The sequence below is a fragment of the Mustela nigripes genome, chromosome 10 (assembly GCF_022355385.1).
Source record: "Mustela nigripes isolate SB6536 chromosome 10, MUSNIG.SB6536, whole genome shotgun sequence".
Lineage (NCBI taxonomy): Eukaryota > Metazoa > Chordata > Mammalia > Carnivora > Mustelidae > Mustela > Mustela nigripes.
In genome coordinates, this window is record NC_081566.1 from 866,787 (window position 1) to 890,038 (window position 23,252).

Below are 23,252 nucleotides of genomic sequence, written 5' to 3' on the forward strand. Positions count from 1 at the left end.
AATGTGTCTGGGATTCCTGAAAACAGTTTAAAAGGAACGGGGGGTCGGCGGAGAGCAACAAGATTGCTGACGACAAGACCCTAAAAGATAGGCGGGGTCTAGGTAACTTTTGATGGAGAAACAGCGGCTTTAGAGTGTCGGCGAGGCCTGTCTCCAGGAGTAGGGTCTGAAGCGTCTTGGGGGTCGCTGGTAACTGGCAGTTCGCTAAGGGCAGGACAATGGTATGTGGCCTCTTGTCCAAGGCTGCATTATTACATAGATATTTGGAGTGAAACAAGGAGATCTGGTTCTTCCAGCTTGGCAGTTCATGTAAACAAACCCTCTTGTTCTGATAGCGCCTTAGTCAACTGTTCGAATTCACCTGCTTTAGCTTTTGTGTAGTTGTGTTTCGTGTACTTCTGAAGAATCCGTCATCTCCAGAGACTGGCCGGCCCCTTAACACTTGCAGAGGGAGAAGGGGAGGTGAACTGGAGATGGAAGGGTGTTGGCCCTGGCACTGCACTACCAGCAATATTTGGCAATGTTTTCTCAAAAGGTATACATTGGGAGGCTGTGTGGGGAGAAATGGTGTTATGTTTGAAAACATTTGAGAAGTGCCCTGTATTGTAAGCTGCTCTGCAGCAAAGAAATGTTTTTTAAAAATTTTTATTTATTTTTTAACTTCTTTTCAGTGTTCCAGAATTCATTGTTTATGCACCACACCCAGTGCTCCACGCAGTCCGTGCCCTCCACCATACATACCCCCACCGGGCTCTCCCATCCCCCATCCTCTTCCCTCCAAAAACCTCAGATTGTTTTTCAGAGTCCACAGTCTCTCATGCTTAGTCTCTCCCTCCAATTTAATCCAGTTTTTTTTTTTTTTCCAAACTTTACCAAACAAAACAAAACAACAAAAAAACAGCAACACTGGTCGGTATCTATGTTGGTATGAAACATTCATTCTTTTATTCATGGGACAGAGAGTTTGGAGTGCCTGAGCCGGGGACTTTTCTAGGCACTAGGAATTACGGCAGCCCTTAGGAGGCTTGCTAAATAGGGATATATCATGGCCACACGTTAGGAGACACTGGTCAAGGACTGCTTGCGTCTGTTTTCCGTAAAGAGGAAAAATTCAAGGATATAAAGTTCTTAGATTTTTAAATATGTGGAATGATGACTAGTCACCAGAGTAGTGGCACCTCATCCTGTTTTGACCTCTGTAATACTCTCCAGAAGCAGAGGAGTTACAGGAACCAGAGAATCTGAGGGCTTGGAAGGACACTCTTCTCTTCATTCCGCCGTCCCATCTGACCCGCACGCGCACTCGCATTCGTTGGCCATATCCGCGAGTCCGGCACCAGCTGGTCGGGCAGACGCCTCCCTAGGGCCTGTCCCTGTTTCTTCCTGACCTACCTTTGTTCCCGTTCTCATCTCCACTTAGCTGGGAGGTTTGGGAAATACCGTAACCCTCAGCCCCATCTTTGACCCATTTAGCCTTTATACTTACATCCATTTTTCTCCGTTGTTTCCTACAGACTGAAGGGAAAAATGAATTTGGTAGTTAGGTCACGGGACCTTCAAGGGAAGGGTCTCTGATGAGTAGCAGAATTTGAAGTGAAATGGAAAAGGATTGAGTGTTGCGTGGGATGAGGAAGCTGGTGATCAGTGTGAGAATTGGGGTCAGAGTGGAGAGAGATAGGAGAAGCTCACTCGGCTCATTTAGCAGGTTGGCCCGCCTGAAAACTCACTGACGGAGGGAGTACGTTAGCTATAGCTGGAGGGCGAAGTCAAGGATCCTGGGGAAGGAGATTTCTCTTCTCACTGAAGGAGGAGTCAGGTTGGCAGAGGGATTAGCCATGGAAAGGGGAACGTTATTCTTGGCTGAAGTGGGAGTGGAGAACGGACGAACAGAGGGACAGATAAACGAACAGAGGGACAGATAAACGTGGGAATGGACAGATCCACTAGTTACCTGGTTCACTCAAGGCCACATGCATTATGTGATCTTCCTTTGATGGCCCATGTGACCAGACATGGAGTGAACTTTTCTGTAGTCCAGAGTTGGTGCTAAAGCCCAAAGGTGAAAAAAAGGTGGTGGGGGTTCTAAGTGCTGGACATTCTAAATTCAAGGGTCTCTCAGATCATTTTCTAGGTACTAGCTCAGGTCCCATCTCTCCTACCAACCTCTGTTCCTCCCTATGCTAGTATAGTAAGGTCTGAGGACTGAGCAGCGAAGAGTCACCTTGGGATGCCCAGTTCCTGGAGAGACTTGGCCCTTCCAGCCCGTGGGAGGGGCGTCCCTCCCTGAAGTCAAGGTCAACGGAGACTGTCCAAGAATTGCCAAGATGGGTAGTTTCTGCATGAAAGAAAGTTATTGACCTTCCATTCTTCAGCTGGTTTCTGCTTGGCCAGCCGATTCTTAACAGGCCCTGTACCACCTGAATAGGAGAGGCAGAATTGGAAAAAATGGTATGTGGGATAGTCTGCCCAAGAAGGATGCCAGCATGTTCCCTTCAAGAGCCCAGTCCCCAGAAAGTATGGAGATGTTGACTCTGGAAGAAAGATGATGTTGAGGAACCCAAACCTGCTGACAGGCTTTGGGTGCTAGGGTTGAGGCGAAGGTGTGCGGCCATCAGTGGGCAGCGGCATAAAGCTGAGGGTCCGGCTGCTGAGGGGGCCGAGACTGGCAGGGACCGCCGGTGCAGAGAAGACCTGCCTGGGAGCAAACCTTGTCAGTGGGGCTCGCCACAGCTCTCAGGAACCTAGACGTGTCCTGTGGACGGTGAGCTCGAGCAACTGACCCACGAGTGGGCAGCAGCTTCGTCATGTAGAGTCAGGCGTTTGGCAAAGCAAAGACAGCTCTAGCTAGCGCTGACGTTTGTGAGGAGGAGATGGTTCTTGAATTTGATGTAAAAGATTTATACACAAAATGGCATTAACCTTAAATGCTAAACCGAGGCTGTTCAAAGAGCCACAGAATTCAGGAAGCTGAGAGATGAAGCCGTGGTGCTGTCCAGGGATCCCCTCGTCAGCTGGATAGGAAGGTTCAATAAGTTTCAGGTTTGTATTCCCAACGAAGGGACACTCTGTAGCCAACCAGCTACAAGTTAACCAACTGGGACTTAAAGCCCACTTGCTGTACTGTCCCGGTGTTTACGTGGACACTTTCTCTACAGTCGCTTTCAGGATTTCCATGGCTGTTGGACACCTGATCCCATGCTAAATGCCTACTGATGCCTGAGCTAACTGATCAGACTGGTTTTCCCCAGAGGTTGGCAGCATAGCTTGACCTGTCCTGGCTTGGAGGGGAACAGTGGAGAGCCTGGTCCCCACGAACTGAGGGGAGACCATAAAGGACACATGGGAACGTGAGAAAGTCCGATCGTATTAAAGGCCAGTCCTTACCTCTTGTCCTTAGACTCTCGTGGGAGACCCTCTTCCATCCCTGACCCATGGAGTTTGGTCCATTTCTTATGACCAATTAAAGCCTTTTCCTTTTTTTTTTTTTTTTTTTAAATAAACTCCCATTTTGACAATCTGGTTTCGTTCATTTATTCAACAAATACTTTTGAGCTTCTCTTATCATCAAGCACTGGCGTAGGGAAAACCCTTCTGCTGTCCTGGTCTGGTGAGGAAGGACGCGGAGTTGATGACAGGATCTCACAACACGCGCATGAACACCAGGAGGGCCAAGGGTTGTGTAGGAAAGGAATCGGACCGTGAGAGCGAAGGTCTGGAGAGAATCACCCCCTGGGCTCAGGGAAACCCGGGGCTGAGAGCTGACGGTTGAATGGGAGGGACCAGGCCAGGGGACGCGAACTTGGATGAGATTAGGGGACAGCTTTGTCCCTGGCACAGCAAGGATGGGTGAAATGTCTGTCCTTTTAGTCCTCCCATTTCCTTAGCTACAAACCAGGGAGTGGTTTTTGCTCATCTGAGACTGAAAACATCTCACAAGTACCCCATGGCATGGCCAAAGGGCCCGAACGAAGTCAGGAAATCCACACCAACTTAGCTGGGCAAAAGATGGGGGGAGGGAGGGGCCCGAGGATTGGAGGGGGAACCTCTTCCAGACCAGGTTGTGCCTCTTCATGGACGCAATAGTCGTCTGATTCCGCATTCGCTGTCACTAGGAGTTTGAGGGAAGTGTCCCAAATCCATTCTTCCAGAAGCCGATGCTAAGCTGCCTTCCTGATCCTGCTTCCTAAGAGGCATTGATCGTGAAGGGGCTCATGATGCGGGGAGAACAACCAGGCAATCTGGTTCCTGATTTTAAAGCAGAGCAAAGTCTCCTTCATTGAAGCCTCAGTGGAGAGAAAGAACAGGACGGGAGGAAAATCAGTGCGCAGCTGTGGGCGCTGACCTCCTGCCGGCCAGCCTGTCCCTCCGCGCCCCGACCATCAGTGCCGCACCTGAGCCAGCCCGCGGAGTCTGTGGTCTTCCACCGAGCAGAAGAAGGAATTTACTGATGGAAAGAAATACTATAAGGCAGTGATGGTTTTGTTGCAAAACAAGACAAAAGATGATTAAAAGTTTTTTTAAAAAAAGATTTTATTTATTGATTTGAGAAAGAGGGAGAGAGAGAGAAAGAAGGGGGGGAGCAGAGGGAGAGGGACAGGCTGACTCCGCACCGGCGCAGAGCCAGATGGGGGGCTTGATCCCATGACCCTGAGATCACGATCCTGAGGTCATGACTTGAGCCAAAACCAAGAGTCGGAGGTTTAACGGGCTGAGCATCATCCCAGTCATGGAAAACTTTAAGATCACCTTTTGCAAGACTGAAAAATGAAAGCTTGCGGGTTCGGTGTCTGCGGGACCCCCAGTTGCTCCCACTGCCACAGTCCCTCTAGGTGTCACGCTTCAGGCTTCCCTCCCTGAGTTCTTGTCTCTTGATCCATCCCACAGCTCCGGAACCAGACAGACCTGCAGGCAGACCTTGGGCAGTCTCTGAGCACCCGCACCTGCATCTCTGTGAGGTTAAATAATCGGGAAGCCCACGTCGTAGGCTGGGGGGAGGCTCCACCAGTTAATGTCTGTCAAGTACTTAGCGCCTGGTACTCAAATCTCAAATGAAAGTGCCATGACTATGGGCATTTTGGGTGCATTTTTGCTCACTGCTGGCTCCTCAGTGCCCCAAACAGGGCCAGGAGCCAAAGCAGGGGATCGGTAAATATCTGGAAGTGGGTGGATGGCATGAGGGTCTCAGGAAGTATTACCTACTGTTAGAGCCTTCCTTAAAGTCCAGGTCCCTTGAGAAAAACGTCTTCTCCTTTTCTGTGATTTTGTACAATACCCGAGCAGACCATCGCTCCCTCTGTCCACTCTCACCCTTCCTCTGAGCACCTAACTGCTCTTCCTCTAAACCCGAATGTCCGTAGCATAAAAGCCGGTTTCCTCACGTGGCTGACGAGCACGTGATTTGGTCCGTGTCTACTTACTCTTCATCGTTGGTTCCCTGATAGCGACTCCTTCCCGTCAGTGCCTGTGATTGAGCGGTCCTGGGCCCCGGGTCCACGGGTCTCACGGTTCCTCCAACGAGCCATATCACTTTTGCTTCCAGGCTCCCATCATGCTGTTGCTTTAGCCCCGATAGTGTCTCATTCTCCTTTGTTTGGCTGTCTCATACTCATTCTTCAGGCTCAAATTAAATGTTTCTTTCACAGCACAGTTTTCGTTGAGTCTCTAAACCAGGTTAGATGTTTCTTTATAATCACGTTCTCCTAACACTCCGTATGCCTCTGTTGCCTCACTCAGCGTTCGCTGACGTCTGTCATATGGGTTTGGTGCCTGACTGAAGAATTGGCGAGGGCCGGCGTCCCACCGGTGTCGCTTAGTCTGATATCCCTGTGGCCTCGCCTGACGTGTCACACCCAGCAGGTGCCGCCGGAGCCAGCGGAGCGTAGGGTTCAGGAGAGGAACATAGACAGAAGAAAGGTTTTGGTCTCAAGCACATCTGGCTCTGATTCTACCTTCACTATCTGCTTCTCCTGTGATTTTGGGCAAGACACTTACCTTTATAGAGTCCTAAGGTTTGCTTATGTAAGATAGGGATGATACAACTGATCCCATAGGACTTTATTTAAAGGTTAAGTTGGATACAGTAAGTAGAATGTCTCAGACGTAGCTGGTTCATAATGCATGCTTAGTAAAGTTAATCATGATCACTACCATCACTGGGGAGCGGACTAAGCCTGGCCTTGAAGAAAAGCTCCTGAGAACAAGTAATACAAATATTTAGGAATACCTGTTTCCCTTATGATATTCCTTAATTAACCTCTGACGTCAAGCTAAGTTAAAGACATTCTTGGTTTAAGGAGGGAAAGCAACACCCACTGTCCCTGCACTAACCAGTGACCACCGAAGCCTTCATAAAGCATCTGGGGCTTCCTGTCTCTCTTCTGACATCTGGCTCACGTGTAGCCTTGCTTCTGCGATTCAGGGGAGCGGAAGAGAAGTCCGTGTGAGCTCTGCATGTGCAAGGCCCTTCATTTACATTCTCTCGTGTACTGTTAGCAAATAACAGAGAAAGCATGTGGTGGGGAAAGCGTGGCCTTTAGAGTCAGTGACTGAGGTCAGACCCCAGCTCCCCCACTTCCTAAGTGGGCCACCTCGGGCCGGCTTGTCCCGAGAACGGTTATCATGATTATGTTGTGAAATGGTAATGGACAGACAGTTGTGAGGCTTAAGATTAATTTATTTCTTTAAGAAGAATTGTCCGAGTCTTCACAGAAAGACACGTGTTGCAGAGACAACAAATTATTCTAGGAGAGCTCTCATCACTCGTCCCTGCACGGTGTTGCCCGTCACTGTCAGTTGTCCCCTACGGGTGTTTGTCAGTGCAGACGGAGGCCGAATGGGAGAGCAGAGCCGGCAGGTGACGTCTGAACGTAGGACAGGTTTCGCGTAAGGTAGCGTGCGTAGTCTGGTGAGACACAAGTGGTCCAGGTAGAGTTCTGCCCCGGTCGAGGGAGACGAAAGGATCCCAGCGGTCACAAGGACATCACACAGGGGACAGAACACGATTCAGCAGGTTCTTGAAATGTGGCCGTAGTTGTGCTGCTTGCGTACAGCGCGTCTGCACTGCGCTACCACCGGCGAAGGGCGGCTCCTTTCAGCAACTTGGCGGCATCGATTGCCTCTTCTTTGGTTGTGTCCTCTTGTGACTTAGCAAAGAGACGCTGGACTGGTTCAGTTGCAAAGAGAAGGAGCAGGAAAGAGGAGAATCGAGTGCTGTGACTGTGACAGGAAGCAAGGGTGCGGACAGCGGTCCACGAGGCCGGTATAAGCTCCTTAGGTAGGTAAAGGGGTCTTCCAGGCTCTTGGGTAGAAAACTCAGATCCGTCAGTTCCTCGTGTTGTGTTTTGTTGAAAAAGGAGTTTATTTTTGTTCTCTACTTAAGAGAAAATTGGGAAAAGAGAAAAAATACAGGAGAAAGTGATGTCCAGAAACCCTGTTAATGTAGACAGAGGAAGGAGAAATCGTCCCATGGTTGTTTTTCACCATTCACACAGGGGTTTGTAGAAGGAAGTCTTTGGAAGACCTCCAGCCTTACTGACTTGCTCCCACCCTCCACGCACAGGCTCCCTGCTCGCTTCTTGTGGAGGAGGACTCACTCTCTGCCTCCTGCTATTTTCAGGCTCGGCATCCGGTACAGTAGAGATCACTGAAAGCCAGAGTCTGCCGGGCATGTCTGGGATCAGAATATGTCCCAGTATTGCCTGTGATCACACACGAAAACCCAAAGTCCATTTTTATTGATCAGCTTTTAGGAAGCGCAAAACGCTAGCGAACAGGGTGAATTGGGTTACAAGCAGCCGGTACCCACTCGGCGTTCGGCACCCCAGCCACCTGCTGTGAGTCCAAACCGCCCTCTCCTTAAAGACAGTTCATCCGGGTTTTCCCTTCACGGACAAGGCTGAGTACATGAGTCTGTGGTTGAAAGTTCTCGACACGGAGGGGCCTCGGCAGTCGCCACCCGTGCTGGTGGTCATGACGGTTTTGAGGATTTTTAGGATTGCCAAGATTTTTAAGTTCTTCTTTAAAAATGTGCAACAAAGGCAGGGCTGTCACATGCTTGATGATTTAACACCTTGTACCGAATGTGGTCCCTTCTCTATTGGACTTTCTTTTTGTACCTTCCCCCCACAGAGTCTTTCGAGGTAGGTAAACTTCAGCCCTTTGACAGGTATAGAACATGGGCTACCAGCAGTCCCTCCTTTTCTTTGCTGAGGTGCCTGGGGGGGTTGACGGAGAAGACACACTGGAGACTGATGTAGCTTAACATCAGTAAAGGGCAGCTTTGCCAAAGGCCTGTATGTTTTCCCGATGAATACAGCGTAGACACACAGCACGGGAGACTTCGACTAATTCCATACAATAACCACCAACTTCAAAATAGCTGTCAACCTGCAACTGATTTCAGTTCCTAAAATGCCAAATTAATTATACTCTTTTTGTCCCCAAAATTGACATCCGGTTTTTCGATACCGTATGGCAACCTGTGACAGAGGAGAAAAAAGTCAAATACAGTTTAAAAGCAAGAACTAACATGAGTAGTTTCCACGGAAGAAAATACAGAAGAAATATAGTGGGTACTGCGGTGGACGGCTGACCCAGCTCCCTCTAGGACGGAAGCCCTGTCTCTCCGCAGCCGGGAGCTTCGCAGCCGAGCACCGTCCGCTGGAGCCGTCTCCGGCATCTGCCTTCCAAACAGAAGCGAGCTGCCTTGCCCAGCTGTGCCTCCTCCAGGCCACTGACACCCAGGGACTGGTGGATGCGGGGGACAACAGACCTGACCTCGGGCCGTGGTCTGGGGGAGCTCTGAAAGGCCGTCCAGCTGCAGAGCTCTGGCAGGACTGGCTGAGACCGTTGTTGTCCTGTGGCGAGCTTCTCTGCCCGCTCTGCTTCCGACAGCCCTGCAAAGCGCTGGCATCGGAGACACTCCCCAGGAAACCTGCTGCACGTGGCTCTCCGAGCCTGCTGCCCAGCAGACTTGAGGCGGAGGCACCGAGGGTCCCCAGCATTAGTGAGCCCCGAACACGTGCCAGGCCTGTGCCGGGCGCCTGACCTCAAATGCTCGGTGCAGCAGGTGGGGGAGAGTGAAGGTCACAGCGACCCAGCAAGGCCAGGGAGTTTGTCTGTAGGCACACGGCGGGGAGCAGAAGGGCCGGGATTCCCACCCAGGCAGCCCGGAAGGGCAGGAGGAGATCAGCGAGGTCAGAGAGGCAGGAGAGAGGGGAGAGTCGTCGGGGAGGGGCATGGCTCAGCGCTGGGGAGGCAGAGAAGAGCCACAGTAGGAAGGGGTGATGCGGGGAGGGTCTGAGCAGGGAGAGAAGGCCTTGAGGCTTCAAGTGTGAAGTCAATGACGGCAAATCATTCAGCTTTTTTTTCAAAAGGTATACCTCACTTTCACCAACATTTTGAGCCAGAATATTTCTCTAAGCCTCAAAAATAAATGCCTGCCGAGCACCTGTTAAGCATCGGCCTCTGGCTCAGATCGTGGTCCTGGGGTCCTGAGTTGGAGCCGCACATCGGGCTCCCTGCTCCCTGGGAGTCTGCTTCTGCCTCTCCCTCCGCCCTGCTCTCTGCTTGTGCTCTCTCTCTCGCCAATAAATAAATAAAATCTCTAGAAAAAACGCATGCACTAAAATTCTGGAGTCTGGTAAAAGCAGATAGTGGTGCAGACCTCAAACAGCAGGAGTCTAGGGCCGGGCCCTGGGACTGGCCTGCAGGAAGCACCTGGCCCCAGCCTCGCCATCTGTGACCCAGCAACTGCGGCCCTAGGCACGCACGGCAGAGGAGACACGGGGAAGGACGTCCCGGGTAGTGTCGTTGTCAAAGTAAAGAACTGGACACCAGGACGATAACCCATTAGCAGAGAATGGGTAAGCGTGTGGTGGTCCGGCACTGGCCACGGTGCCAGTGAGAGCAGCTCCACACGAATGCGCCGCAGGGTTTGCAGAGCCTTTGTGAGTCCTGCACATGTAACTGGCCGAAATAAGCAGTGTGTGTGCGTATTATGTACACGCACACGGAAACACAGGCATTCCCCCCACATGATATGATATTATGGGACCACTCCCATAGTAATGTATATCATAAGAATATTACATACATGTACACACACGCACACAGGGAATCTTGAACTCCCCATTCAGGATGCTGCTGCCTCTTTAGTCGGAGAGACAGTGGAAGGGCACAGGGAGGGAGAGTATAGCGGACACCTGGGCGCTGGTAATTTCTAGTCTCAAGACGGTAGTGGGTTTATGGGGCTCCTCATTCTGCTTCACACCCTCATGTAATATGTGAGTGTCTGAGCTCACACGTAAGTAGCATGGAAGCCATGCATCCAACAGCGCGTCAAAAAGGAACCATCTGGGGAACCCGCTGAAATGTACATTCGTAGGCCCAACCTGAGAACTGTAATTCAGGGCCAGGAATCTGCATTTTTAAAACACAGTCCGGGTGGTTGTCATGGGGAGTCAGGAGCCCATGACGTGAGCACCTCTGAGATTTCCTGGGTTTCTCAGAGGAAGAACATGGGCCACTGGGAGGCTGGGGGAGGAGGGACTCAGGTCTGCATTGTTTGAGCTTCGGCTCACGCGGGATCGTTGCCTGACGGAAGCGCGTGAAGCGAACAGCGAAGTTCTTCATCCTTTTTGTCTTGTCCTCTCACCTCGGGAGAGTATCAGAAACAGTGGTTTAAAGATTTAAGAGGAAATACGGTTTAGAGATCTGTGAATGGCTGAGTCAGGGCCTTTAGGAGAATCGTAGAAGGCCTTGGCCAGCCCTGATCTTAGCAGAGGAGAAGACAAGGTCATGACACTGAGGCCGCCAGCCTCAGCACAGAGGTCTTTGTGCAATACCAGTGCTATCTGTTTTGTAGATAACCCCCCAAAGCAGGCTGAACCCCCCTCCCCCAGTTTTACGGTCTTCCTACAGCAAAGACGGTTCTTCCTAGGCACTTCTTTTCTCATTTTCTCATCAAGGCAGTGAAAACTCTGGACCCTTCAGAAACCGTTACTCCGGTCTCTCTTCCCAAGTAGCTTCTTGGGATGATTCATTCAACAACCTTCTTTACTTAGCTCTGTGCAGACATAATGAGAGGAGAGGACCCGGTGGGGTGTTTTGGGGTGATTTCTGTAAGACATTCACTGCAGGCTGCTGGCCCTACTCTCTCTGCAACGGGGCAGCCGGGGTGCGAGCCCTGCGGCCGTTGTTGCTTCCTCAGACCCGACGCTCTGCGTCTCTAACCGGACACCAGTAGTCTCAGCCCTCGGTTCCTGGTGAGAGGCTGCTGCTTGGCCACGCTCCAGGCTCCTAATAGGGACGACCAAGCGAGTCTGCTGTCCTCAGGGCAGCGCGGGCCCCACTGACCCGCCACTGACAATGACAACGCGTCGTGGACCTCTGAGCCCAGCCCAGAGTTTGTTACCTTTGGTCCCATGGTGGACTCAGATGAGATGTCTTTAAGGCAGTCACACTCCATCCGTGGACCAGAGAATGCTGTTCTAGGATGCAGTCGTTCGATGCCTCTGATCCGGCACACACTGAGGTCCCTGTTTTTAATTCCACTAAGTATGTAAGGTTAGAAACTCATCAGGAGTAATTAGATTCCTCTCGGACAAGGGGGTCAGAGAAACAAAGAGAACATTCTCGCACCAGCAGCTAATCGCATGCCCAGCCGCAGCCTCCAGTGTGGCGACGACACTCCCGTGCGCCCACGCGGAACACCAGGGCTGGTACAACCCGCAGCTCCCCTGCGGCGCGTGTGCCTTGCTTGGCGCTTCCCTGCCCCACGAGTCTACGCAGACTTTGTGCCTGAACAAGGCCCGGATGCTGAAAATGCCTCCGGCTCCACAGACGGGGTGAGCCAGTGGATGTTGGGGTAGGAGGTGGGGCAGGAGGTCTCCCGACTTGTTCTGGCGAGGGGCAAAGTGTGCGTGTGAAACCACACGTGCGGGGACACCTGGGAACTGGTCCGTTTGCTCTCTCCCTCCGAGGGCACGTCCTCCTGCGGGCTTGCCCTGAGGAAGCGGCAGGCTCCCGCCCTGGCCATCGTCCCCCAGCTGACGTCCCCCCTCGTCCCACGTGAGCTCACAGGTTCGTGAGGGACGGTCTCTTTGGGGCCCTTCTCCCTCCGGAACAGAAGTGGCGGTTGCTCTCCTGCCCGCTATAAATTACAGAAAAGACAACCAAAGTTTCTCTGTTCCTCCTGTGAGCTGGGCGTGGGGCCGGGTGTTTTTTACAAGTATTTTTTTCATTTTATCTTCTTAACAAATCCCCCAGGTAAGAATTACTATCTTCCCTGTCCAGGTTCATTACCCAAAACTCAGAGTTAAGTAACTTTTCCAAGGTCGCTCAACTAAGAACTGGCGGCAGCGGGATTTAGAGCCAGGAGACCGCTTTGTTCTAGCCAACAGGAAGCCACTGCGTGACTTTAAAGCAAGATAATCTGGTTTTTGTTTCAAAGGGTCGTTCTTCCGACTGTAAGGACGGGCCACAGGGGAGCAAGAGTCAGACCAGGGAGAGACCGTAGAAGGCAGACAGACGGAGACGGGACACGCTCAGGGGCCACACAGTGAGGCGGACGATGGCCTGGGGACCGCGTGTGGCCCTCACGGAAACAGTCTGGCAAGCCCCGGAGTAGGGGATGGCGAGAAGCAGTACATCGGCCGCTTTTTCAGTCGTGGAGGGAGCAGGACAGGGTTGGAGTGGCAGAGCGCAGCCCAGGGAACCTGCACTTGGCCAGCGGTGACTCATTCACGGACAGGAGGACGCAGGGAAGACAGGTGTGAGATAGGGAGATTTAAAATATCATTTTAAACTTGTGTGAACAGCCAACACAAACCCCCTTTTTAAGATTTTTTGGTGGATTAAGGCAGTAAGAGTGATGAACAAAAACTGTCTTGTTATTGGCATTAAGATTCCCACTTTATGGAGGCCTAGACTTGCGGGTTCTGAACGCCGTCCACACTGAGCCGCTCCCTGGAGAAGCACGCACAGGACAGTGTGCTGTTCGAGTCCCTGGGCCAGACCCCATGACCCAGGTCCTATACTCACACACGGGGCTGCCAAGGCTGCTTTCCTTCTTTCTCTGCCAGGAGAAAGTTAATAATTTTATGGAATCGTGTCCTATACATTCAGTTGGCAACTTCTGCTGGGTCTTTGGTTTTACCTGGCAAGTCTTTCACGTGTCCTGGGTGAGCTTTCTGGGGAGAGACAAGCAAACACGTTTTTTGGTGCTGTTTTGAGTCATTCTACCAGCTTCCAGAGCGGTGACTCTCCTCGGGCCTGCAACTGCCCCTGCCCCCCAGAGATACACGGGCTTCAGCTCTTGGGGTGCACTGTGGCCGTCGGGCAAGGGCACCCGCACTTTGGCCATCTTCCTCTGCCAAGCCAGCTTCTTCTCATCTAATGCTCCCGCGTCCCTCCGGCCCCCATATTTCACTGGAAAACTGCTAAACCTCCCGGATTCCATCCCTCCTGACCCCTGTGACCTTACTCCACCACTTCTCATTGGAACAAAAACACCGTCACCATCCCACAGGCCAACGGCAAGGCAGCGTCAGCCACACCGTCAGCCTCCACGCTTCCCCGTGCCCCGTCTCTTCTCCTTCCCTTTTTAGCCAAACCCCTTGAAGGAGTCCAGTAAACACTTCCATTTACCGGCACTACCCGTGCCACCCCCGTCTTCAGCAAAGCCGGCTCCCGGTTCCTGAGAACGTGGCTCCCCCGCACTGCGGAAGGCCCGTTACGTTGCTTTTCGCCTTTGGATCCTGACAGTGCTGTGAGGAAATCTTTATTATCCCCCATTTTACAAAGACTGAGTCTGAGAAAATTATCCCGCCCTCTGTCTCTCCTTTACACGGAAGACCTGGGGTTCAGATCCAGAATGTCTTCCGCCCACCCTGAGGAGCTGGAAAGTCTCCCCTTGCAGACCAAGATTCACTTGCTGACTTAGTAAAGTGGACATTTGGGATCGGCAAGCTCTCGTTTCCTGTTGGTCACATGGGATTTTATGCTTTCTTGTTTACTTGTTTTTCCCATACAAAACTGCATTTGCTGAGAATTTCCTTACTATTTGGGAGGGTGGGGGATACAGAATTTAAAGTTTTATCACTTTAGGAAAGCAAGGCCTTCTAGATGGTCATTCTTGACCTCTGTAAAGAGCCCAAGGCTTTTACCCAATACTGATGTCTCTTCTGTGTTCCCACAGAGCAGATACGTCTAAAATCGGTGGCTGGCTGACACACACGGCCGCCGAGCTCTGCCGGGAAGTAACAAGCGCACATGCCTTCACACGACTCAGAAATACCGCGTCTGGGTGCTGCAGTCGCACACACGACAGTCCCGCCCCCGCCCACCCCATGCCCACGAGGCCTGGGGGACGGATTCGAGGCGGATGGCTGTGGGTGGGCGTCTGCTCGGATGTCGGGGTCCAGGCGAGGTTAGTTACCTGGATGTAGAACCCTGGTTGTTAGAGCCAAGGAGGAACTTTTTTCTCATTTCTTAAATTTTTCTTTAAAAAAAAAAAAAAGCTCAGCTTTATGGAGGTATAATTGACAAATAAAGTGGTAGGATATTTAAAGTGTGTATCACGATCCGGGTAACTTGATATACATACACATTGTGAAAGGTCCCTCCCCCGGTGGTTGTATAACACATTGGCCGTCTCACATACGTATTTTCGTGTGAGAATAGTAAGTTCTGCTCCCTTAGCAGATCTGTTATCAGTGTGACCAGCTACAGTTCCATGTTCTACCTGACATCCTCAGTCCTTATCTTTTAAAACATTTATGAAATACTGTGGCCAGACAGTGTTTTTATTAGTTTCAGGGGTACAGACCTTTTCATCTTCCAGCTGAACGTTTGTACCAACATCGTTTATTTTCCCTGCCCTGGTTCCTGGCAACCACTTTCCTACTCTCTTTCTAGGAGTTTCATTTTTTTTCTTTTCCCTTTAGATTCCACATATAAGAGAAGCTCTGCAGCCTTTGTCTTTCTGTATCTGACTTATTTCACTTAGCAGAATGCCCTCAGGGTCGCTGCGCTTCACCCCGGATGGCAGGGCTTCCATCTTTCTCAGGGTTGCCTAATATTTCTGTGAGCGTGTGCGAGTGTGTGTGTGAGCATGCGCGTGTGTGCGTGAGTGTGCGCGTGTGTGTACGCGCCTGCGTGTGTGCGTGTGTGAGAGCATGCGTGCGTACGTGTGCGCGCACATGTGCGAGTGTGTGTTTGAGCGCATGCGTGTGAATGTGCGCATGCGTGTGTGCGCGTGTGTGAGTGTGTGTGCACGTGTGCAAGTGTGTGTGCGTATGTGCACGCGCATCACTTCTTTATCCATTTTTCTGCCGATGGGCACTTAGGTTGTTTCTGTATTTTAGCTGTTGTGAATGATGCTGCAGTAAACATGGAGAAGAGAATCTTTTCAATATCCTGTTTTCACTTCCTTTGGGTGTATACCTAGAAGAGCGATTTCTGATCATAGGATAGCCCTATTTTTAGTTTTTTAAAGAACCTCCCTACTGTTTTTCACAGAGGCCAAACCTATTTACGTTTCCATCAACAGTGCGTGAGTGTTCGCTAGGAAGAGCTTGGAAGATCCTAATTTTGCCATTTCAAGTTGAGGTGCAGATGTGCCCAAGTGAGCTGCCGAGCAGGTTTCGGAGAGTCGGGGCTGACCTCAGTTCCCCTGACCAGCACTCTCGCCCTCCGTCACCTCGTGTCGCCGAGTCCTGTGTGCAGAGATACAAGGGTTTGGAGCCTGGGGTTCGAGCTGTTCCCTCATTGGTATGCACCACGGCACTCCTGGGCCAAGCTGGTGATTTCCCTTTTCCTCAGACTCCCCTGGGGGTGAGAAGCTTGAAATTCCAATCAGGGTCTCTGAGATTCTGAGCTTTTTAATGGAATGTGTCCTGGTCTCCTTGTGGATTGGAAAGAGCCCGGACTGGCTGGGGAGCCCACGGCTCGGTGATTGCTGGGTGCGGGGGCGCTCAGGGGGCCCCGCAACAGCAGACCACGGCTCTCTGCCATGTTCACCATTTTAGCCAGTTAGTTAGGCTCCAGCCTAAAATGGCCATTCATCTCCACAGATTTTGTGTGCCAAACTCCAGAATCGCTTCTGCTGGAAAACATGCTGACCCGCTTGCAAACTTGGAGCAGAGAAAAAGAAAAGGGACAGACAGCAGCCTCCTCGAGCTTTGGCCCGCAGCGCTCTCCACTGTGGGCTGACGCGTGTGCTTGGCTGGAGAAGTGGATGCCAGTTCAGTGTCCTAGAAACCCGAGAAACTGGGGTCCTCAGTGTGAAGCTGCACTGTGGAGCTGCGGTCCTAAAAGCCAGCAAGTGTCCGCGGAGCCGGGACGTGCCGGAGTGGTCGTTCCCGGTGCGCCCGTCACTGCCCCTCTCACCCCCGCTGCACCTCAGCCCTAGGGTCTCTAATAAAAATCCCGTCCATCCGAGTGCCGTATGGAGAGCAGTGGAAGGAGCGCCACGGAGACCAGGGTTACGGTTTGTCTCCTTCAGCCGTGAGTCCTTAGCCGAGTCACGGAGTCCCCCGGGGCTTCGCGTCAGTTTCTGTGACAGACGCACACGCCTGGTTTTCTGAAACAGTCACGGACGTTAATCTGTCACCGTTCTTGAGGCCAGTCTCAAGTCCGAAGTCAGTATTGCTGCGCTGAAGTGATGATGCCGGCAGGGCCACCATCCCATCGGAGGGGCCGGCGCCGCCCCTCCCCTGTCCAGCTGCCGGCGGCCCAAGGGGGGCGGCCTTGGGGGACGGCATCATTTGCTCAACGCGTGTTGCCGGCAGCTCCGCTCTCTCAGGCGCTGAGAACCCAGCGCTGGAGAAGACCAAGTCTGTGCCTGTGGAGCTGGGGTCTGGCGGCTTCTCAGCGGCTGTGCGGACCCTAAACGCACGGTCATAAGGTTCTCAGCGGCCGTGAGGACCCTAAACGCACGGTCACAAGGAGGAGACTGGTTCTCCCCGTCACCCACTCGCCCCCCACTGCTCCCGTGTGAAGCCTTTCCAGGCACGAAGAGCTCGTCGCAAAGGTGCCCCCCCGTCCCCCAAAGCCTTCTTTGGTCTGGTCCCACGTGCTTGAACTTTCTTCTGAACGCCCCCGACGGCACACTCCACCCTGACTGGGTTTCTCCTGTTCCGTTAGTCCTTTCTACAAACAACTCTCTGCAGCCTCTTGGGGTCCCTTGGGTCAGGCCCAGGATGAGGCTGGGGCTCCGGGATCCACACCACCTGGGTAGGGAAGACCCCCCCGTTGCGGTCCACTCCCAAGCTTCCACAGGACACCACCTGAAGGAGTCCTGTGACCAAAAGCATTTGATAATAATCGGTCCTGAGCAGCGTGTCTAGACATGAGCTTCTGTGACGGCACGAGTGGCCCCCGATCAGCTACGCCGGTGCCCAGCGACAGCCCCTTGCACTTCTGCCGAGAGTCTGATTCAGGAGGTCTGAATCTAATGCCCGGTCCCCTGGGCACGCCGCTGCTCCTCCTGACTGCATTTTTACCGGATCGTAAGTCACTTGAAAAGATGAAGGGCTTTTTTGTTTGTCCTTCTAGCGGCCACCTACCCGTCCACAGCAGGCACCCTCTGAATTTTTGAGTCTTCAAGACAGGAAGGATGCCGTGTTGCAGCAGTGAGAGCAAAGCAAGCCCCGTTGTCTTCTGTTGGGGACACTGATGTTCCCTCGCAGATGCAGAGCTGGGAGCCAACTTCTCATCTCCCGCTCGGGGACTCGGGCTGAGAGAGTGACATGTCATTTCTGGTCCCAGCTCGCCGATCAGGACTACTTACGGTCTGACCTCGTCCAACTCTAGGGGAGCTGAGAAATGAGCTCCTACCACTTGCTGGAAACCGAGGCACAGGGAAACCTTGGTACTAACACTGATGACTGGCACAGCGCACTCTTCTGGCTCAGAAACATTCAGCACGCCTTCCCTCCCACAGACAAAGTACTCTCGTGCCACCCCCGGGAGACAAGCCCCAAACGCTGCATAGACATGGGCTTAGTCACCAGCTGAAGGTCTGGGGGCTGTGCGTGATGCGAGGCAGTCCCTGTGTTCGACGGTCATGCCCGGTGGTGTGATGTGCGGCTCTCGGGACAAAATTAGAAGGCAGGTCTTATGTCCTGTATTAGTTTCCTGTGGTCGTCACAACAAGTTACCAATAACTGGTGGCTTGAAACAATAGAGAGTTACTGTGTCTCACAGTTCTGGAGACTGGAAGTTTGAAATCAAGGTGTCAGGAGGGCTGTGCTCCTCCAGAGACTCAGGGGAGGGGGAGGCTTCCTCCTCGCCTCCTCCGGTGTCTGGCGTCTGCAGGCCTCAGCCTGTGACTCGGCCACTCCGTTCTCCACCTCCGTCTCCACGTGGTATCTCCCCGGCCATCTGTGTGCGACGCAGTCGTTGGTTTAGGGCCCAGCCGGTAACCCAGACCCTCTTCTTCCGAGAGTCTTATTACGTCCGCAGAGTCTTCCTCCGGAAGACAGTCACGTTCACAGTTTGAGGGACTAGCTTACGGACACAGCTTTTAGGACATCGAAGGCAGCTCACTCTTTTCCTCTGGCCAAAACACACATCCGTCCACAAGCAAAGTACATTCAACTGACCCCAGACTTTCCAACATTTTGCCCATAACAACAGCATCAGCTCTAAGTCCCAAACCAATCCAAATGTCATCAGTTCAAAAAATCCCCACTGTTGTGACCCGAATCCTTTCAATGTGTTTATGAATGACGTGGAGTATGCTTCATCCTGGGGGAGAAAACTCCTCTCTTTAAGAACTCATGAAGCCAGAAAACAAGTTACATGCTCGCCAGACACAAAGGTGTGATAGGTAGAGGATGGCCATTCCCGTTCTAAAAGGAACTGGAGAAAATGAAGACGTCACGGGTCCCGAGCACAGTCTAAATCCAGCAGGGGAAATCCTGTTGGGTCCAACGCAGAGACTAACCCTTTGTGGCAAGACTCCCCCCTCTGGGCCCATGGTGGCTCGACGGGTCTCTGTGCCACCTGTTACGGCTCTGTCCTTGGAGCTGTCTTTCCTTTTTTGTGGGGTGACCCGATTGCAGTGAGTAGCTCTAGCAACCCAGTTCCGGACCATAGAATTTTGGGAGTCCCACAGCCTTCTCTCATTGTTTCCTGTCTTTGTCCCCCTCGGCTCAAGCTGTCAGTTATTTTTTATTTTTCTTTGATACAGAGATCTTTTTTTCACAAATAAGGTCATGTTCGCGGGTTCTGGGGATTAGAATGTGGGCCTATATTTTGGGGACAACCATTCAACCCGCTACATGCTCCCATCCCCGTGTTCCATATCCTGCAGGAGGATACAGGTTCCTGAGTGAAAAGAAGGAGAGGATCTCTGGTCATTGGTCTGTAGTAATCTGAACCCTGCCCCAGCAGATGCTGTGATGGCCTCCACTCTGGGAGTGGGAAGCGCTTCTCGATTGGCCTGTACCCTTGGAGTAGTTCCCCAGCCTGATGGTCTCCTGGGCTTCTCCACCTCTTGGGAGATCTTTCTCATCTAACATCCTGAAATGGTATTCAGAACGTGTGCTTCTCGAGATCGGAGCAGCTTTCTCAGTCATAGGCTGGTGGGATCCAAGTGAATTTCGAACTTCAAATACCGTAAACGTTCTTGGTCCAGGCTCATGGTTTCTTCAGCGACGTGACGCTTCAGAAACTCCCCGAGATCCTTACCCATCTGCCCCAGCTCGGTTCTCCGTGCCGATCACCACACCTGCAGTTCTTGCCCAGACACTCCGTACATCTGGATACTTTCACGCTTGATCTCATGACGTTCTAGATCACGTGAGCGTCTCAGTCTTGCAGGCTCCGGCGGGAGAAGCACACGTCTACTCTCTTCTCTCCGAACCATTCTGCTCAGCGGCAGGTGTATACGGGGAGCCCTGAGATCACATGAGTCTCTGCTCCAACACACCTTATTTCGTTTGCAGGCTCGACTGACAGGTGCTGTGGTCACACCCTTGATCCTGTCCTTTACTCAAGGCTGAATTTTAGTTGGTTCAAAGATCCTCACAGTTTTATATTTTACTGCTTAGCATAATGAAATGTACTTTTTCTAGCCCTACCACACCCAAATGGCTGGACATCCTCTGTTTCTTTCTCTGGGCTTATCTTTTCCTTGTGCCTTGTCAAGTTCAGCCTGCTAAATAAGCACGTGCCACGAACAGCCTTTGTTGTTGTTGTTGAGAGAGAGACGGGTGGGAGGAGGGGAGAGAAGCTGGTGGTTGTGGTGGAGAGGCAGAAGGAGAAAGAGAGAGAATCCCAAACAGGCTCTACACCCAGCACGGAGCCCAGTGTGGGGCTTGATCCCATGACCCTGAGATCATAACTGGAGTCGAAATTAAGAGTTGGACACTTAAGGGCCTGAGCCATCAAGGTCTCCCGACTAACATCTTTCTTCTAGCATTTTCTCCCTCTAATGAGGGAGCTCATTTGCCTTCCCAGTTGTAATTGGCAGCACTTTCATTAGATATTTCGACACTGTTAGCATTCTTCCAGCCTCCGATAATAGCTTCAGTTTCCGAATCCGCTAGAAAGTGTACATTTTGTTGAAGTAACAAAAGACTTCAAAATGTTTTTAAACACAAAGTTTTATTTTTTTTCACATTTTATATCTAATGTGGCTGAGTGGATGGACAGTTGCTTCTTGTCTTCCAGATTCCAAAATAATGGTAATTGTGTGTCTTACATAATTTTCAGCCTTAGCATCCACGTGTTGTCTACATGTTAAACACTTTAACAACAGAACACAAAAACTAATGAAACAATTTCCTTTCACATTTAACCTTATCACTAGCTTCACTCAAATAAACAGAAAACTCATAACTTAAAACTATTTATTCATAAAGTCACCTTATTTTTCTTGTATAAAACTATGTGGTGGCCACGGCAGGAGCCTGGTGTGGGTCTTCTTTACAAGATGGTCAGTGAATCCCTGATAGGGATCCTTGGTGAACATGGTCTCTTTCTAGGGGTCAGGGGTGACACAGCTGTAGGTCTTGGAAACGGCGTTGAAGGCAGCCCTGGCAAAGTTGCCCCGTGTGACAGTGCCGCCCCTGGCTGAAGTATAGCGGTCGTCAGCGCCGGCCATCATCAGGAGCTTCTCGGGCACACGGGCTGAGACCATACCTCTGGGGGCACAGTGAGGCGTCCTGGCAGAGCCATAGCGGCCGGTCACCTTGCCTGGGACAGCCTTGGGTGGGCGGATCTTGTTCCCTTGGTAGGCTTGCCACATGGAAAGCTCAGCCAGGATGGTGGCCCCATGGGTGTAGTGGTTACCACCTTGGAGCACTTAACACCCAGCCCGACATGTCCACTGTAATCCCGATGGCAACAAACATCTTGAACTTGGTCCGCTGGGCAGCACGGTCTGCTTTCATGTAGGCCTGATCTTCAAAACCTCAACCTTGAGGGATGCGCCCAGGAAGAGTCCGTGATCTCAGATTCTCTGATGGGCAGGGAGAAGGTGTAGATCCGCTCCAGGGACTTGGTCTTTGTGTCCTTCACCAGGGGGCCCAGTGTGGTGACGGGGTCCACTCCTCGTCTTCACCCTCGCCTTCTTGATCTCCCAGCCTCTGCCCTACCCAGACCCACTCTGATCCCTCCCCGATTCCAGCCTGGGCGCCCTCAGGAAGGCTCCGAGGGAGCCCTGGACTCCATCCCAGGGGCTTCCCACCCCAGGCTCCTGCTGCAGCTCTGGCGTTCCCGGCCGTCTGGTGTTTTCTTGGAGAAGCAGCAGAAACCATCTTATTTTTTAAGTTAGCAAACCTTAGTTCGGAGTTCCTGAGCAAAAGTGACCGGATGGTTGAGGGGCTGAACCTCCATGGCCCACAACAATGTGAGCAGCACAGGCGATTTCTCTGGCTCCGGTCCACAGTGTAGTGGACAGAAATAATCCCAGCTCCCAGCTGGCAGCCCTGAGGGCGGGTGTGCTGGGCATGAGAGGTATTTCCCCAGCGCTCCCCGCTCTCACTCTGCGCTTGCAGCCGCTTGGTAGCTGGGTGGTCCGGGACTGTTTCTGACCCCCAAGTGCTAAACAAGGTGAGGCCTTCCCACGGTCTCTTTCCCTCTGCCACCATGACCGGCAATATGGAGACGGTGGCTGTTCCCTCGGCCTGGGCTCTACAGTAAAGAGATGAGAACAAAAGCTGAACTTTGTATTTCAAAACCATTTGAAGTTTCTCAAGGCACTTCAACAAAATCTGTACTTGCAAATGCGTTAAATTGAAAGGAGAGTGTTTTGCCGCCGCGCTGGGTTATCTAACAGGTCACGAGGGGAAGCAGAACACAAAAACCATTCAAGGACTTGAAGGCATCACACCCGTAGGAGACCCTGGATTTGAAGACTGAAAGGTGCTCAGGGTTCCTTCTCTTTCAATTCTACTTTCCCCCTCAACACATCAGCCTTTTTTCTCCTGGGTCAGCACAGGTCAGTCTTTCCACAAATGAGAAAATATGACTGTGGGCCGTGTTTTAGTTTATGCATTACAGTGTTGGTCACCTGGAAGGGACTGGGTTCATTTTGTCCCAAGTACGTGAGGAAATCCAAGAAACAGACTCGCGGGCGTGAGGCAGTGGCCCACCCTGGACGGATCAGCGGGGGTCGCCGTGTACTTGCAGCAGCCGACTGACGGGGGTCTGAGGCCCTGGGGCTTTGGGGACGGCGAGGACGGGGCTCCTGTGGGACTGTGGTTTCCTGTACTCGGGCGGTGACTTCTTCATACTCGCGTGAATGCGGCAAGGGTTTCGAAGGGGTAATTCCCACCTAACAATCTTCACTACTTGTTCAAGTGTTCTTCTTCTTCTTTTTTTTTTAAATGTTTTCCTCACTAAGTTTACTAGTTAGTTAAACAGGTCAATAAACCATTTGTTTTTGGACTTATTTAGGAAAAGCAAATATTTTCTTTAAAACGTGAGGACAACAGAACAAGGAGTTCATGAGGACAAGGTCAAACGTTTCCTAGCTGAACTAACAGTTCCAGAAAGTCTTTCATACCCTTGACCTCTTAGTGGGAAAGAGTTGGAGAGAACTTTGTTTCTTTCTTAGGGCACTGTGGGTCTCAGAAGACATCAGTCAGAGAAATAATCTTCTGCTCTTCTTCCTGGGTTTATAAGGTATCACAGCAGCCTGCAACATCAAAATTGTTACTTAGGTATGAATTGACTGACGCACAGCTTCACGGTGGTTCCAAAAGCTTTGACTGCGTTCTGTCCTGAGAGTGTGCATTTAT

At 51.7% G+C, this 23,252-nt stretch overlaps 1 pseudogene; it reads right to left on the minus strand.

Annotated features, from left to right (window-relative positions):
• Positions 1 to 20,875: 20,875 nt before the first annotated feature.
• LOC132026310 (small ribosomal subunit protein uS5-like) lies at positions 20,876 to 22,743 on the minus strand (annotated as a pseudogene).
• Between the last annotated feature and the right edge of the window lie 509 nt (positions 22,744 to 23,252).